Source organism: Mobula birostris, chromosome 2, assembly GCF_030028105.1.
Source record: "Mobula birostris isolate sMobBir1 chromosome 2, sMobBir1.hap1, whole genome shotgun sequence".
Classification (NCBI taxonomy): Eukaryota; Metazoa; Chordata; class Chondrichthyes; order Myliobatiformes; family Myliobatidae; genus Mobula; species Mobula birostris.
This window is the reverse complement of record NC_092371.1, coordinates 216,602,511-216,618,025: the sequence shown is the minus strand read 5'-3', so window position 1 is coordinate 216,618,025 and position 15,515 is coordinate 216,602,511.

Sequence of the window (15,515 nt, the reverse complement as noted above, 5' to 3'; positions counted from 1 at the left end):
AGTGGGGTGGGACTCATATGGACAATAAACCCAGCAGAATTCTGCTGGGCCAAGCTATCTGCTTTTGTGCAGCACGTTGTACCCAATTTTGTGCATAAACCACTTGCCAGTGCGCACACCACTGCTCTTTACCATCTGAAAGTACAAACCACATTGTCTCTGAGTCATTCCATTCATGAAATATATAAAAGCTGTGTAACTGCTGTTGCAATAGATATAGTTATGCTAGTCAATTCAAACAGAGTAGGGTCCTACAAACCGAGTGAGATAAAGATGATCAAAATGGGAGATCCTTCTTAATTGGGTGGAAAGGGGACGTGTCAACACATTTAATCCAGGAAGTGCGTGGACCTTAATATCTAAAAGCAGTAAGACATCAGCTTCATCTCCCTGTTCTTAGAGAGAATCTAAGGACCTAGAAGGTTAGCAAGAGCAGGTTCACTCTCTAATTTAACTGTAAACACTTCCCATGAATATATAAATATACATTAAATATGCAAATATACACAATTGTACAAATAAATTGCCAGCTGACGAGGTTTAGGGAAATTGAAATAGCAGCTTACTCAACAAATAAGGGCAACAAAACAACTTAACACTCTTGGGGCTGCGGTAAGGAATTAATTATCTTTCAGGTATGGATTATCTCTGTTTTCCTGTGGCCCTGTGGCACTTATCTCCAATAGAACTGTGTAGGGTCACAGGGATGGACGGATATGGAAGACCCTTTCTGCATTTCCTTATGTTCTATTGCATATTTTATGTGTAAGAATTTTCTTACAATCACAGACCACTTATTGAGCTATTTGATTAAAGAAATGGTGTAGAAAAAGTGCAAATCTGCATTAGTATTTATGTAAATAGATTTGTTTACACAGTGAATCTGCTTACACTATAAAATCAACATTTAGGAAAGAGAAAGATTTACATTTTAGATTCGGACAGTTTTGTCAAGTCTATTAATATTTATTTAACTGATTAAGTGATCTTGAACTTCTAGCTATTTATGTGATTATATAATTGTTTCCACATGGTGTGCTGTTCTGCATCACAGCAAGTCCCCAAGTTGTACCAAACAATAATCTATCCTTTTGCGGCTGCTGTAGGCTACCATTTTATTCTGTTAAGTCTGATGTTTCATTTAAACTTGTTAATTTTGAGCTATAAAGCTGACTTCTGATAGGAGAAGATACACCTTGAAGTCGCATTGGGGTTTTTTGAAAAGCGGAAGAGTACAAATATTGAGTTCTTCCATCCACTTGCAGGCAAATAATTAAGGGAGGAACGAGGAAGTGGCTTGATTGATGGGGAGTTCGCATGGCTGGTATGGAGGAGAGCCACTGTTCAGGAGCAGTAAAAGTTGCAGTAAGTTGTAAACTCAGCCAGCTCTATCATGGGCACTAGCCTCTCCAGCATCGAAGACACCTTCAAAAGGCGATAATGCAAAAAAAGGCGGCATCCACCATTAAAAATCCTCGTCACCCAGGGAATAACCTCTTTTCATGGTTACCGTCAAGGAAGAGGTAAAATAAGCATTCAACGTTTCAGGAACAGCTTCTTCCTCTCCACCATCAGAATTCTGAATGGACAATCGACCCATGTACACAACCTCAGCATTTTATTTTCCTTTTGCTTTGCACTACTTAATTCAGTTTTTTTATATATACTTCTTATTGTAATCTTTGTTGCAGCGTACTGCCACAAAAAAGAAATTTCACAGCATATGCTAATGATACTAAACCTGATTCTGATTCTGATTCTGACGTTGATGGATCAGATCACTTCTTCCGCTGCCATTGTAAAGTATTCACCAATACCATTCCACCTTATGATTTAATGTTTATCTATTTTTTGATATTTAGTCATTTAATATTAATTCACCATGAGGCATCTATCATTCTTGAGTAATATGGTGCAAATTGTTTGGCTGCTGATGGTGAGATGTATCCAGAGGTAAATCTCTTCCACAATCTAATAGATAGTTTACCCTAACATTAGTGTGTACGTTAAACTTTCAAAAATTCTATGTCTTTATATTTTTCAACTATTGCTAAAGAGAACATGGAAGCTCATTCTGCTTTTATCATTTAGTTTATAGTTCTTTACTTTTATTGGATATTTTTATTTCTCAAAAAAGAAAAGTCAGATTTTTGCTTGTTTCCATTCAACACATGAGCAAAGTAATCTACTGGACACCTGACTGTCATCTGCTCTTCTGCAACCATGACGCAAAGTTCAAAGTTCAAAGTGAGTTTATTGTCAAAAGTGCATATATGTCACCATATACTACTTGGATTCATTTCTTGTGGCCTTTCACCGTAGATACAAAGAAACACGATAGAATCAGTGAAAAACTACGCACAAAAATGTGCAAAGGATGATAAATTGTGCGAGTACACAAAAAGAAAAACTAAATAATGATAAAAAATAAGTAATGCATAATATCAAGAACAAGTGTTGTAGAGTCTTTGAAAGTGGGTTCATAGGCCGTAGAATCAGATCAGTGTTGAGGTGAGTCAAGTTATCCATGCTGGTTCAGTAGCCTGATGGTTGAAGTGTAATAACAGTTCCTGAAGGGTAATACTGTTGCCTACAGTCCCACAACCGGTAATTCAATCAAACTAAGTTGAAGTTGTTTTTGACAATTAAATACACATTATTGGAACAATAAATTTAAGGATAAGATTGATTGCTGAAGGAGAAAGTAAAGCTTTAAAACATGGAAGATCATAAAATAAATCCTTTGAAAAAACCCTAATGGTGGAATAAAAATGATGTGAAAGCAGTTTGGCTGGCAGAGACATGGAGATCCCTGAGGGTGTGAGAGCCTGCCTGCTAATGTGTGTAATCTTTAAGGGATATGATACTATCAAGGACAGATTCTGTCTAGATCCTTGTGTACTTATGATAAATTGTTGACTATGTCGTTATTCACCAAGCCTTAGACACAAGGTCATGCTGTTAACATCTTGCTGGATGTTAACATCTGAGATCAAAGACAAATATTTACAACAGAAACTGCTTTTGCAACCAAGGTATTTAAAGCAAATTTTAATTGCTTAATACTTGTGCAATTAGGAACATTAGCCTGCTTCTCTCTTTGTGTGCTGTTTTGCAGACTGAATACCTCCAAGAACGATGAAGCCATTCTGCTACTGCTGCAGTACCCGATAATCTGTGTTCAATCTGACAGTCAGCCATCATGTGTGTATGAATCAATAACATATAACATATAACAACTACAGCACGGAAACAGGCCATCTCGGCCCTTGTAGTCCATGCTGAACTCTTACTCTCACCTAGTCCCACCGACCTGCACTCAGCCCATAACCCTCCATTCCTTTCCTGTCCGTAACAGACCAGGCTACTCACAGAAAATGAGTGCTTTTACAATGTAGTAAAGAACTGGATTTGACGGGTGTCAGTGGCAGCACCACAAATCAATGATGTTTCATCCACAGCAGACTGGACAGCAACGTGAAAGAGAAATGGAGAGAGCAGGCTAACTTTGGTCCTGCAGGACAAATGCTAGAATATATAATTGAGGAAATGCAATTGCCCTGAATAAGTGATAATCTAAGCAGTCTTGAGCCATTCTCAGTTGCCCAAGCTGGTGCAGCATGAAGTAATTCTGGCGTCAAACCTGCCCACGTTTGGTGGGTGGAGGAAAGGGTGGCTAATTTGTGTGTAAATTATTTATATATTCTAATAACTGCCTTCACTGGGAAATCTGGCATCTATGAAGTGAACACAAGAGATAAATGTTTTTGCTGCTTTGCTTGTTGGACAGACGGAGCAGAAAAGTTTCCTTCTGACCTGAGAAATCTGAGAAATTAATATATAAATGCTTCATTCCACCTTTATGATATCTTTAGTGCTCAGACTCCGCCAGCCACTGGATTCCTGACTGTTATCGGCTCCCTTCCCACATACTTTCAGCATCCAGCCATCTGTCCCCCACCGTACCCCACTCCATCTCGATCTTGAACCACATGACCATCACCAGACATATCCCACAATCCCAGCAATTTTGGCCCCTCCACGAGCAATCAAAATCTCCACCAGACTCATTCATTAATTAACAAAATGTTCTACCGTTTACCCTCTCCTCAGCAATCCTCCAACCAATTAACACTACAACCTTTCTGACTCAGTCTGGCAAGATGTGGTTTTCCGCAGCATCCTCCCAACCTGATAGGCCCTTGCACTGTCAATCAGACAGCTGTAGGCGGGTATCCAGATAGAATACTGCAGTTAAGTTCTATTAAAGTCTCAAAAGAGCATCTTCTGAACAAAACGTGTCTCCACACTAAAATCAGACGTATGTTTTTGAATGGGTTAATTTGTGGACACATAGAAATGGGTGCTAAGCAGTATGTAAGATGGCGGCAGGTTTAGACTCTTTTTTTGTTAAATAGGTATTTTACAATCGCAAGGCAATACTGGACTCCAAGAACTTCGGGTAAGGCAGGTCTAACTCACCAGTGAGCTGCTTGTTGATTGGAATAGATGGACTGGGTGTCAGAGGAACCAGCCTGGGAGTCAGACTGTGTTCGGAGGAGCTGGCCTGGGTGCAGACCGTGTTGCTGCCTACTAATTGAAGACATTGGAGTTAGTGCGCAAAGGCAACGTGCAGTGTCTCCACGGGTGATTGTCTTGGACATTTCTCTTGCGATTGCAAGACCCTGTTGGACATTGACAATGTAAGATGCTGCAGGCCTGTTTCCCTTGCTTAGTGGCATGACAGGCTGTAGGGGAGCTGTGTAGCCTCGTTTGTAGCGAGGACTAAGCCTCAAGCTGCGGGATGTAAGGAGTCTGCTGCTTCTGTCCAGGAGAGGAGACGCCGGAGGTGATGTAATATGGCGTCCATGCCAATTTGGAGACTGGCCTCTCCCATCAGTGCTGCCCTCCAGTGTTCGAATAGTGGAATGACAGGCTGGATTGCATGCGTATGTTTGACTGTGCACTGCAGAGAATTACACCATCAAATTTCAGCACATGTTGCGGAGGGTCCTGAGCTGTATAGGTGTTTTTTGCATGACTATGTTTTTTATCCTTGCTATTTTGAATGTGCTGTGTATGTTTTGCATCTTGGTCCCAGAGGAATGCTGTTTCATTTGGCTGTATGCAAAGGTTCGAAGGTTCATTTATTATTATCATACAACTCAGAAATTCTTCTTCTCCAGATAGCCACAAGACCAATAAAGAAAAGAACGGCAGCACAATTATCAAACCCCAAATCTCTCTTCCCTGCACAAAAAAAACAAACAAAAAAATGGAACAGGCACATTGACCCCCAAATCCCCCTCCCATGCACACACAAAAAAAACGAGAAAGATTGGGTGAAAAACTTAGAAAACAAAAACAAAACCATAAGACTGAAAAAAGTCCAAGTCCATATCCAAAATGCAAAAAAACTTGGGCAACATTCTCCCCTCTCCATGGCAGAGTGATCTCACCAGCAATAAAAAGGCAGTCTCCCTCTTTGGCAGGAGAGTGAACCCCCAGCAATAAAAAGGCAGGCAGCCGGCGTTTCAATCTCCCTCGACACTTTAGTTGGCAAACAACGGAAGCTTTAATCAGCGAAATGGATTTGACCATCAGCTCGCAACCTTCTTGCCTCGAGGTTCCCGCAAGTTGCTTCTGACTCCTGGAATCACCTGGGAGACTGCAGAGCGCTGCAACCACCAAACAATCTCCAAGCTGCAAATCACAGGCGCCGACAGTTCCAGAATCACATTCAAGATGTAACACAAATGTAAGAGACGTAAAACATGTGAAATATATGGTTTCATGACCTATCCCCAAGATGTTGACCAAAGGAGTGTGGCATGCAGGCACCATCTTGACCAGGAATATGGTTGAATGATAATAAAACTTGAATTTGATTTGATTTAGCTTTAAAACTATGATTTCTACATATATCATTCGTCTTTGCTTTTCATATTATTACCATTGTAAAAGTAAGAAGCTAATTTATTTTAAACATTAAAATGTTTCCAGATGTAAAAAAATATCATTTACTATTCCACAGAGAAAATTTAAGGAGTTTTGTAAAATTTCTTAAAAATAGATAAGCACGACCATATAGTTTGGTTAAATTGGTTGAATGATGTTCTAGCGTGACAGAAAATGTATTATTATATCAAGTTAATTAAAGTAAAAGGCACATTTTCCTTCCTGTACCAAAAGATAACACAGGCTGCCAGATTTCAAAGCAGGATGTTTTCACTTTTCTGCAGAATTTTCCTAGTTTCAAGGGAAAAGCTAGACAGCAGAGCAACCTCTCTATTTTTGTTACGGTTCTGCAACAATGATGTCTTTACTGTTTACAAACATAAAAATGAAGATTGTGCAGATTGAATTAAAATCATGTTTATAATTTGACAATCAAATTTGGCCGATCCATGTAGAAAATTATCAAAATAAATAATCCATGAAAATGGGAGATCAATGTTATGAATACATTCAATCAAAATGAAATGTTAGATTATTAATTTTTGATTCAGAAGCAAGATTTCATTTTAATGGTATATTAGGCTGGTAAACCAAATTTTGGAAATATATTTCAAAATATTTCATAGAACATTGAAGAATAATAATGGAAATAGATTTATAATAGAATCTCCATTAGATTCCATACTTTGCACTAGAAATCAGAATTTGAAATGATTCTACAAAGAGCAATAAATGAAGAAACTGTATTTTACAGGTGCTTTAGGCATAAGACTGGTGGGTAATAGATAATTAGTAACTGGTTCAATATTGGCACATGTACCAAGATACAGTGAAAAACATTGATTTGCATGCCATCCATGCAGATCATTTCACAACATAAGTTCATTACAGTAGTACGAAGGGAAAAGCAATGACTTAATACAGGATATAGTGTTATGGTTGCAGAGAAAATGCAGTGTAGATAGATAATGAGGTGCAATGCCATGCCAAGGTATCACTTTCTGTCAAATAATGGACCAAGCAAAACTGGTAGAACAGGAGAGGGAATGGGAGGTCAAGACTTCATTTTTATTGCATCAGTGTGGTCAAGAGGATTTTCAGCTCAGGTGCTGCTCTGAGGACAGATAGGACTGTTGTTAAATATTGAAAGGCGTAGAGAGAGTGGGTGATGTTTCCTATAGTGGAGAAATCTAAGACCAGAGGGCACCGTGTCAGAAAGAGATTCCTTTAAAACAGAGATGGGAATCTGTGGAATCTGTGGAATTCATTGCTACAGGCGGCTGCAGAGACCAAGTCACTAGGTATATTTAAGGTGGGGGCTGATAGGTTCTTGATTAGTAAGGGCATCAAAGGTTATAGGGAGAAGGCAGGAGAATGGGAATGAAAGGGATAATAAATCACCCAAGATGGTGCAGACTTGATGGGTTGAGTGGCGTAATTCTGCCCTATGGTCAAAGTTCAAAGTAAATGTATTATCAAAGCACGTATGTGTCACAATATACAACCCTGAGATTGATTTTCTTGCATTCCTGTAGCCCCCTCATCCTTTCCCTTCTCGTCCCTCACCCTCACGACCTACTCATTACCTCCCTGTGGTTCTTCAGCTCCTTCCATTTACTCCTTGTTCGACTCTCCTCTCCTGTCAGATTGTTTCTTCTTTAGGCCTTTGCCTTTTCTACCTATCAACTCCCAGCTTCTCACATCATTGTCCATCCCCGCCCCCACCTCTCTCCCAGCCACCTACCCCTCTCGGCTGGGCTCATTTATTTCCTGCCATCTTGTGCTGCTCCTCCTCCTCCTTTTATACTGGCTTCAGCCCTCTTCCTTTCCAGTTCTGATCAAGAGTTTCAGCTCAAAACATCATCTATTGATTTGCCTCCATACACAAAGTGGTGACTTCATTTGGTAATACACATAAAAGTTGCTGGTGAACGCAGCAGGCCAGGCAGCATCTCTAGGAAGAGGTGCAATCGACGTTTCAGGCCGAGACCCTTCGTCCTGCATTTGGAGGTGTTCTGCACACCACAGTTGAGGTACTGTCAGCTTCTACCAGTCTGGCCATTCCCTTCTCATTAACAAGGTGTTACTGAGAACTCCCACAGAACTGCTGCACGCTGGATTTTTTTTGTTGTTTTTTTGCACACAGTTCTCTGTAAACACTAGAGACTGCTGTGCATGAAAATCCCAGGAGATCAGCAGTTACCGAGATACCCAAACCACTCATCTGGCACCAACAATCATTCCACAGTTAAAGTCACTTAGATCACATTTCTTCCACATTCTGATGTTTGGTCTGAACAACTGAACCTACTTTCCATGTCTGCATTCTTTTATGCATTGATTTGCTGCCACATTATTGGTCGATTTGATATTTGCATTAATGAGCAGGTGTACAAAGAGGAATTGTCTACAGAGTCACTGTGGTGGAAGTTAGGTACAGGAAGGGGTCAATAACTTTACTGGGTGTTTATTATAAGACCACTCAATAGTAACAGTGACATTGAGGAGCAGATAGGGAGACAGATTCTGGAAGGGTGTAATAATAACAGGGTTGTCATTGTGGGAGACTTTAATTTCCCAAATATCGATTGGCATCTCCCTAGAGCAAGGGGTTTAGATGGGGTGGAGTTTGTTAGGTGTGTTCAGGAAGTTTTCTTGACGCAATATGTAGATAAGCCTACAAGAGGAGAGACTGTACTTGATCTGGTATTGTGAAATGAACCTGGTCAGGTGTCAGATCTCTCAGTGGGAGAGCATTTTGGAGATAGTGATCACAATTCCAAATCCTTTACCAAAGCATTAGAAAGGAATAGGAACAGACAAGTTAGGAAAGCATTTAATTGGAGTAAGGGGAAATATGAGGCTATCAAGCAGGAGCTTGGAAGGATAAATTGGGAACAGATGTTCTCAGGGAAATGTATGGAAGAAATGTGGCAAATGTTCAGGGGATATTTGTGTGGATTTCTGCATAGGTATGTTCCAATGAGACAGGGAAAGGATGGTAGGGTACAGGAACCGTGGTGCACAAAGGCTGTTGTAAATCTAGCCAAGAAGAAAAGAAGAGTTTATGAAAGGTTCAAAGAGCTAGGTAATGATAGAGATCTAGAAGATTATAAGGCTAGCAGGAAGGAGTTTAAGAAAGAAATTAGGAGAGCCGGAAGGGGCCATGAGAAGGCCTAGGTGGACAGGATTAGGGAAAACCTCAAGGTATTCTACAAGTATGTGAAGAGCAAGAGGATAAGATGTGAGAGAATAGGAACAATCAAGTGTAACAGTGGAAAAGTGTGTATGGAACCGGAGGAGATAGCTGAGGTACATAATGAATACTTTGCTTCAGTATTCACTACGGAAAAGGATCTTGGTGATTGTAGGGATAACTTACAGTGGACTGAAAAGCTCAAGCATATAGATATTAAGAAAGAGGATGTCATGGAGCTTTTGGAAAGCATCAAGTTGGGTAAGTCACTGGGACTGGACGAGACGTATCCCAGGCTACTGTGGGAGGTGAGGGAGGAGATTGCTGAGTTTCTGGCAATGATCCTTGCATCATTAATTGGGACAGGAGAGGTTCCAGAGGATTGGAGGGTTGCGGATGTTGTTCCCTTATTCAAGAAAGGGAGTAGAGTTAGCTCAAGAAATTATAGACAAATAAGTCTTACTTCAGTGATTGGTAAGTTGATGGAAAAGATCCTGAGAAGCAGGATTTTTGAACATTTGGAGAGGCATAATATGATTAGGAATAGTCAGCATGGCTTTGTTAATGTCAGGTTGTGCCTTACGAGGCTGATTGAATTTTTTGAGGATGTGACTAAACACATTGATGAAGGTAGAGCAGTAGATGTATATGGATTTCAGAAAGGCATTTGATAAGGTACCCCATGGCAGGCTTATTGAGAAAGTAAGGAGGCATAGGATCCAAGAGGACTTTGCTTTGTGGATCCAGAACTGGCTTGCCCACAGAAGGCAAACAGTAGTTGTAGATGGGTCATATTCTGCATGGAGGTCGGTCACTAGTGGAGTGCCTCAGGGATCTGTTCTGGGACCCTTACTCTTCGTGATTTTTATAAATGACCTGGATGAGGAAATGGAGGGATGGGTTAGTAAATTTGCTGATGATACAAAGGTTGGGAGTGTTGTGGATAGTGTGAAGGGCTGTCAGAGGTTACAACGGGACATTGATAGGATGCAGAACTGGGCTGAGAAGTGGCAGATGGAGTTCAACCCAGGTAAGTGTGAAGTGGTTCATTTTGGTAGGTCAAATATGATGGCATAATATAGTATTAATGGTAAGACTCTTGGTAGTGTGGACGATCAGAGAGATCTTGGGGTCCGAGTCCATAGGACACTCAAAGCAGCTGTGCAGGTTGACTCTGTGGTTAAGAAGGCATACGATGCATTGGCCTTCATCAATTGTGGGATTGCGTTTAGGAGCCGAGAGGTAATGTTGCAGCTATATAGGACCCTGGTCAGACCCCACTTGGAGTATTGTGTTCAGTTCTGGTCTCCTCACTACAGGAAGGATGTGGAAACCATAGAAAGGGTATAGAGGAGATTTAGGAGGATGCTGCCTGGATTGGGGAGCATGCCTTATGAGAATAGGTTGAGTAAACTCAGCCTTTTCTCCTTGGAGCGATGGAAGATAAGAGATGACCTGATAGAGGTGTATAAGATCATGAGAGGCATTGATCGTGTGGCTTTTCCCCAGGGTTGAAATGGCTAACATGAGAGGGCACAGTTTTAAGGTGCTTGGAAGTAGGTACAGAGAAGATGTCAGGGGCAAGTTTTTACGCAGAGAGTGGTGAGCGCGTGGAATGGGCTGCCAGCGACGGTGGTGGAGGCGGATATGATAGGGTCTTATAAGAGACTCCTGGATAGGAACATGGAGCTTAGAAAAATAGAGGGCTACGGGTAACCCTAGGTAATTTCTCAGGTAAAGTCATGGTCGGCACAGCTTTGTGGGCCGAAGGGCCTGTATTGTGCTGTAGGGTTTCTATGTACTGGTGCACCTAATAAAGTGGTCAGCAAGTGTAGATGCTGCCTGACTTGCTGTGTTCTTCCAGCATTTTCTGTGTTGCTCCAGATTTCCAGCACCTGTAGAATCTTGAATTTCCCAGTTTGATTACCACTCTTTCAGCACTTTCCTAAAAACAAGGAGACAACAAAGAAGACAATTCTTACTGAAGGAGACAGTTCCAAAAAAGGAGTTTTTATTAATGCACCACACCAACCATCCCATCTGCATATCTGCTTGATATGGACATTGCTCTGCCCATGACGGCATGAAACTGCAGAGATGTGGACATGGTCCAGCACATCATGGCCACCAGCCCTCACTTTGTGGCCTCCGTCTACACTTCACACTGCCTCGGTGAAACAGCCAGCAGAATCAAAGACCCCACTCACAGCACATGTGCTCTCTTCTTTCCCCTCCCATTGGGCAGGCGTAGAAAAGCCTGAAAACACCTAGACTCAAAAGCCAGTTTCTGTCCTGTTGTTACAATTCTACTGAATGGACTCCTTAGACGATAAGACACACTCTTGAGCTCACAGTCTACCTTGTTATGGCTTTACTCCTTACCATCTGCCTGCACTGCTCTTTCCCTGACACTGTAACACTTTATTCTGCATTCTGCTATTGCTTTCCCTTGTACTGCCTGAATATACCAATGAGATGAATTGATTTGTAAGGACAGAATGCAAATCAAATTTTTTTTCACTGTACTTTGGTGCATGCGACACTAATAAACCATTTTATTAAATATAATCTTGAGATTGTATGCCTAATTTGCTGCTCTGTCTGTATGCCCCATTTATAACTAAGATCAGATGTGTTTAGTACTGTTGCTAAGCAACCTCAGAATCTGGAAGAATCAATAATCGCTCCTTGGGATGACCTTTGAAGAAGAATAACACATCAAAGGTGGTGTTTACAAAAGTCCCTCTATAATCTCTACCAGGATTAATATAATCAATATTTATACTTATATTGCTATTTTCACCATCAGTATTCTTAAAACAGAATGGTGATTGATCAACATTGAGAGCTAAAATCTTTTAATTAAAATTAAACCATCTTCAGAAGTTTGTGTAAGTGAGATTGAGATCAGTCTAGCTGGGCAGAGGAGGGTCAGTCCATAGTAAGCTTTTATTTGGTAATGACTTTAAGCTTATAATTTTAGAAAAAAACCACAAACATTAACAATATAAGGGCTATTAATAATAATTGGGATTTAGTTTCTGAAAGGTCATACATTTTAAAAATTAAAGCTCTTATATACAACTGTAGGTGACACTGGATATTAATCACACCAAGGTAATGTAATCATTATTCATTGCAAGGTGTTCAGATATTTAAAGAATGCTCATCGAGCTCTGCAATAAATGGCATGTGCCAGTGCAAAGAACGATCTGTCAGCACCTCCTATCATTGTTGAATATACCCAGAATGAAGTCAAGCCTTATATACTCTTAATAAAGATCCAATATGAAATCTTCTGAGAAATTTTAACTTGAACTATGCTGTCTAAGTGCAGTTATTTTAAAAAAGAATGCTTTTGGATCCCTTGTCTCTGGGGAAGATTTACCATCTACCTTATCTCAGCCTCTCATGAGTTTAAACAGCTTTATAAGGTTGCCCCTCATTCTCCTACACTGCTGGGTAAGATCTTTGTAAAACTTTTCTGCCCTCTTTCCAGTTTAACCACATTACTCCTCTAACAGGGTGACAAAAACTGTTCACAATACTCCAAGCACAGGCACAGTCTTTCCGCCAAGTTATAAAAAAAAGGCATCGATTAGTCTTGCGAGACCATGGATCTGCGCCTGGAAAGTCTTCACTCTCCAGGGTGCAGGCCTGAGCAAGGTTGTATGGAAGACCAACAGTTGCCCATGCTGCAAGTCTCCCCTCTCCACAACACCAATGTTGTCCAAGGGAAGGACATTAGGACCCATACAGCTTGGCACCAGTGTTGTCGCTCAAGGACACAACACATTCCTTCGGCTGGGGCTCGAACTCACGACCTTCCGGTCGCTAGTCCAATGCCTTAACCACTTGGCCACATGCCGACAAGTTATACAATTGCAACATCATGTTCCAACTCCCATACTCATTGCCCTGACTAATAAACACCAGAATGCTGAACATTTTTTTCACAGCTCTGTCTACCTGTGAGTCTTCTTTAATTGAACCACACACTTGTACTCCCAGGTCCCTCTGTTTCATTACAATCTTTCATGCCGTATCATTCATAGTACAAGTCCCGTGCCAATCTGATTTTTCTAAAATGCATCACCTCACACTTATCTATAATAAAATCAATTCGTTGTTCCTTAACTGATCATGATGCACCTGTAGTCAACGATAATCTTCCTCTCTAGCAAAAACTAACTTCCTATCATCCACAAACTTACTGATCAAGGCTTGTGCATTTGCATCCAAGTAATTTATATAAATGATAAGTATTACGACCCACCACCGGACACTGGTGTACATTCTGAGAAACAACCTACAGCCACTACCCTCTGCTTCCAAATCAATTTTGAATCCACCTAAATAGTTCTCTCTAGGTTCTATGGGATGTAACGTGTCAGACCAACCTACCAGAGGGAACTTTGCTAAAGTCCAAATACAGAATATCTACTGCCTTATCCTCATCAACTATATTTTTTACGTATACAAAAAAGACTCAAAAATCATCAAGCACAACTTTCTATGCACAAAGTCATGCTGACACCCCCTAATCAGACTCTGTCTATCTGAATGCAGTAGATCTTGTTCCCCAGAATTCCCTCAAATAACTTCAGATCTGTAGCTTCCTGGCTTGTCCTCATTACCCTTCTAAAACAACAAAACAACATCAGCCATTTTCCTGTCTTCAGAACTTCGCTGGTGGATAGCAATGATGCAAATATCTCCACAGGGGCCTCTGCGATTTCTTCTCTTGCCTCCCACAAAGTCCGAGGATGCACTTAGTCGGGCCCCAGTGATATATCCACTTTAATGCACTGTTAGGCTGCAAATACTTCCTTCTGGGTAATATGAATTTCCTCTAAAACATCTTCACTGGTTTCCCTTATCCCTTTAGCAGCCACGGTTTTCTCCTCAGTAAATACCAAAGAGGAATATCCCCCACATCTCCTACAACTTGAGGGACTGAGGAAACCTAAGGGCAGTGGACACATTGGAAATTATATACTTTGATGTGCTGGTTTAATTCTCACCATGCCTAATTTTCCACTTGCCATTTTTAAGAACTACAGAGAATACATTGAAGTGCATAAAGAGTTAGAGTCTGTTACCATATAAAATTTGTGAATGTTCAACATGTGCTCACAGTAAAATTCTTAATCAGAAATAAGAGGAATCATACTCCAAATCTTAGGAGACCTCTGCTTATTTTGACACATATTCCAGACACAAGCAAATAACCTGGACTGGTATTCCAAAGGTGTGCTGAGCGAGTGTTTGAGGTGCTGTCTTTTATGTGAAGAAATGTGAAGAAATTTTTTTAGCCAGAGGGTGGTGAATCTTTGGAATTTGTTGCCACGGGCGGCAGTGGAGGCTAAGTCATTGAGTGTATTTAAGGCAGAGATTGATAGGTACCTGAGTAGCCAGGGCATCAAAGGTTATGGTGAGAAGGCGGGGTAGTGGGACTAAATGGGAGAATGGATCAGCTCATGATAAAATGGCGGAGCAGACTCGATGGGCGGAATGGCCGACTTCTGCTCCTTTGTCTTATGGTCTTTATGAGATTAATGAGATGAGATGAGATTAATAGAACATAGAATAGTACAGCACATTACAGGCCCTTCAGCCCACAATGTTGTGCCGACCCTCAAACCCTGCCTCCCATATAACCCCCCACCTTAAGTTCCTCCATATACCTGTCTAGTAGTCTCTTAAACTTCACTAGTGTATCTGCCTCCACCACCGACTCAGGCAGTGCATTCCATGCACCAATCACTCTCTGAGTGAAAAACCTTCCTCTAATATCCCCCTTGAACTTCCTTAAAGCCATGTCCTCTTGTGTTGAGCAGTGGTGCTCTGGGGAAGAGGCGCTGGCTATCCACTCTATCTATTCCTCTTATTATCTTGTACACCTCTATCATGTCTCCTCTCATCCTCCTTCTCTCCAAAGAGTAAATCCCTAGCTCCCTTAATCTCTGATCATATTCCATACTCTCTAAACCAGGCAGCATCCTGGTAAATCTCCTCTGTACCCTTTCCAATGCTTCCACATCCTTCCTATAGTGAGACAACCAGAACTGGACACAGTACTCCAAGTGTGGCCTAAACAGAGTTTTATAGAGCTGCATCATTATATCGTGACTCTTAAACTCTGTCCCTCGACTTATGAAAGCTAACACCCCATAAGCTTTCTTAACTACCCTATCTACCTGTGAGGCAACTTTCAGGGATCTGTGGACATGTACCCCCAGATCCCTCTGTTCCTACACACTACCAAGTATCCTGCCATTTACTTTGTACTCTGCCTTGGAGTTTGTCTTTCCAAAGTGTACCACCTCACACTTCTCCGGGTTGAACTCCATCTGCCACT